A 3,978-nucleotide genomic window follows, 5' to 3' on the forward strand; every position below is an offset into this window, starting at 1 on the left:
GTACCTTTGATAGCCAGATTGTCATGTTTGATGGGAATGTTGATCTGAATGATCTCTAATGCTCAGATTAAAACCACTGAATGACATGCCAAACATCACATCACTCTGTAAGCAGCGTGTGTGTGCATGTGTGTGTGTGGAGGTAGGGATGGGGGATTCTTGCAGGTGCCTCAGCTCTCATAATTACCACTTTGAAGTAATGATGTGTGAGAGGAGTCCATTACTTCAGCACCAATACCCTGTTGTGATCATGTGTGTAGTGTGTGTGTGTGTGTGTGTGTTGGGGGGTGGGGGGATCCATTTCCTTTCACTTCCTGTTCTCTTTATAGAAGCTTAATTTTTTTTTCTTTTTTTTGTGAAAACTCAATCTTGAAGTTGTGTGTTGGATCAACATTAGCTTAATCAACAGAGATGATTAGAGCTATCTCCAACAGGTAAGATATTAATGTTCAAAAAAACCCTACTTCAAAAGGTTTGCACTATTGCTTAAAGCATGCAGGAATTTTAATATTAATTCTAGTATCATCCTGGCTTCAGTATTCAAATTTAAGCAGTGTAGCAACTATTATTTAATTTCCCTCTGGGATTAATAAAGTATTTTTGAATTGAATTGAATTGAACTGATAATGTTATAACAGCCCATAATGTAATACCTGCCAGTAATGTAATCATTTTGGCCATTTTAAATGTAACAAAGCCAATACTGTAATAAAGATTTGGCAGTAATAACTTGTTGCATTATTGGCTGGATATTACATTATTAACTTAGTAATAATAAAAAACTACGGCTGATGTTCTACCAGTCTGTGGTAGCCAGTGTCCTCTTCTGTGCTGCTGTGTGTTGGGGAGGAGAGATGCAGGGCGACTTGACAGGCTGCTGAGGAAAACTGGTTCTGTGCTGGGAACAGAGCTGGAGTCCTTTGCATTGGTGGCAGAGAAAAGGACCCTCAGTAAGCTACTATCCATCATGGACAATGCTGACATCTGCACAGCGGCATCATGAAGCAGAGGAGCTCCTTCAGTGGTAGACTGCTGTCCCAGATTCAGGAAGTTCTTTGTCCTTCAGGCCATCAAACAGTTCAACTCCTCCCCATACAGTAAAAAATAGAGCCTTGTAAATCTGCAGTACCCGGACACTTATGTATGTGTAGGTATGTATATTTACATGTACATATGCATATATACATGTATATGTGTATGTATGCGTAGATGTGTATGTATGTATACATATAAGTTAATCATGAATGTAGTACTCCCTACCACCTTGTGCATATTGTCTTTTACCACATTTGTGTATTAACTTATTTTTTGAATATTTCATATGTCTTTTTTCTGTATAATATATATAATAAAGAAAGTAAGTAAGAAAGTAAGTATGTATGTATGTCTGTATGTATGTATCTATCTAAAACACCTCTTATTACTATAATAATTTGAATACTTCACTTGCTCTTGCCGAAGTCGGACACATTCCCCCTCCCCTCCCTCTCCACTTTGCTTTACTGCTCTGTCTGTCTGTGAAACTGTTTCTGAGCCTCTTGCATATCTCCTGAACCATAATTATGGACTTGTTTGGATTAGTTGGTCCCTCAGCACAATATGATAACATTTCTTCTAAGAGGAGACAGGCTTTAGGCGAGCCAATTGCCCTGTTGGCACGCACGCAGCTGGATATTTCATCGACTTGAAGATGTGTCACGTCGTCTCCCCCCTCTGCGGAATGTCTGTGTCATTATGTACTTGTTTGTGCGAGGTGTTTTTTAATATCAGTGTTTTTTCTTCTCAGGCAGGAAAAAAAAAAGTTTGATAGGAATTTTTTCGCCTCCAATTCCTACGTGTCCAGTTTCACTACTTTTTGTCTGATCTCACTTGTAGATGAGCCTTCTAGGCTCATTGTGACTTATCTGTCTAAATAAAGGTTGAATGAAAAAATATATAATTGCAGGCCAATAATACAATAATACAAAAATAAGACTAGAATTCTTGGAAATAAAACATTGTTTTGCAGATTTTACGCAAGTTTGCTCATCATACACAGGTAGAGTGGATGACTTAATCTTCATATTCATTTATGAAGGATAAATGCAGCACTCCTTAATTATGGCTGTAAAAGCCAAATTGACAGCTATATGTTTTACTTTTTTTATTTGTTTTAAGATGTAAATTCATAATTTTCTGAATGGAAGAATGTCATTAATTTAATTACTTTTCATAGAATGCTAGAATTTAGGAAGTGGTTTAAGCATATGTCAGTTTTGTCAGGATCTGTTTTTCTAGGTTTGCTTATCAGTCTTTTGTGTTTTGTTTATATGATTTTGTATGTTTCTGTTGTTGTGTTTAGCCTTACTGGTGTTTTCATTTCTGTCAGTGTTTTCCTCTGTGCCATCAGTCACTCATTTCCTCAGTCAACTTTCTGCTCTTTAGCCCTGCCCTGTAACGACACCCCGTCTCATTCAGCTCAGGACTCTCCACTTATCTCGTCTCCTTCAACCTTTGTATTCCTGCACCGTTCATTCCATCGTGTTACTGGTCTTTGTACCTCTTCACAGCTTAACTCCAAGTTTCTCCTGTCCTGTAAATTTCTGGTAAGTTTGCTGCCATGACAGTGTGTTTGATTTCATTTAAAACAAAAGGAAGTTTTTTTTAGCTCTCTCATATTGAGCCTATTCTGAGTACACACACTCAACAAACCATGACAAATTTAAGCAAAGAAAATGAATGAAGACCCAAGTTTTGAGTGGGTTGTCTCCTTTTCAGATTTATGTCATTATTTTCAAGAAAATCTTGAAGAACATTGTTCAGCAGGCATTAAAAAACTGCTCACATCAAAGCCGAGGCTTTTGTTTGAGGATGGATAAAATAGGATTTCACACAGCCCCATGTATGTTGACAGACTCAATCTGGGAACTTTAATGTTTCTATGTATAGAAAAGGTGTAGGTCAGCAGTGGTTACCACAGAGTCTCGCTGAAACAATTTGTGATACCAGGTGTTGTTGTGGCAAGAAACCTTAAGTTGCACAAAAACACATTTGATTTTCTGGTACCAGTTATTCCCCCTCCAACACAGAAGTGGTTCTCAGTTTCTGATTTGACCAGTGTGACAAGTCTAACAAAAAGACGGCACATAAAGTCTTGGCCAAAATTAATGGAAAAAATGTACCTATGTATATCTCCTCACATGAAGATGAGCTTGGATTTTAAAGGAGTTTACATCATTCAATCAATAATATCCGTGTTGACCCAATCTCTGATGGCAACTGTCGTTTGTTGGACCACTATTGGATTTTCCTTTCTGCAGAAACACTGCTCAAAGAAATAATGACCAACCTAACATTTATTCCACATGGAGTGGGTGGGACATCCCACTCACACTATGTTAAGGAGACATGGGGGCAATATTTACAGGGGACTGCACAACATGACACGTACGGTGACCACCTAATTCTTCAGTGAGCGTCCTAGATCTTTAATGTCCAGCTCCTTATGAGTCAACTCTTGGTTTGGATGTCATTTATACAATATCACTATTGGGCAGTAGAAGAATTCATCTTTTGTCTTTTGGGCATTTGGCAAAAGGAACAGGGAGAAAATTGTGTAAATTTAGTTGGACCTATTTTGGATAACATTCATGTCAAAGAGTGCTCCAACCTGCTCCTGTCTGACTCAGAGCTTGGCGCTCTGTCTGATGCTAAACCCGCTTCTGTGCCTTTTAACAAACCTGCCCCGCCTGAAGATGAACCTGGCTTTGTCTCTGTCTGAACCTGGGTCTGTGCCTAACACTGACACTCAGTTTATGGCTAACCCTTTGCTTGACACGGCTGATGATGCTGGCAACAAGCCTGGAGTTCACCTACCTTCAGAAATCTAATCCAAATTACAGATTTTTTTTTCTCAAGCAAGATATGCAAATGCTTTGGACATTCAACTGTTACACTCCTAATCTGGGATAGATATATATATATATATATATATATATA

This window comes from Nematolebias whitei, chromosome 11 (genome assembly GCF_014905685.2).
Source record: "Nematolebias whitei isolate Nwh7 chromosome 11, NemWhi1, whole genome shotgun sequence".
Classification (NCBI taxonomy): domain Eukaryota; kingdom Metazoa; phylum Chordata; class Actinopteri; order Cyprinodontiformes; family Rivulidae; genus Nematolebias; species Nematolebias whitei.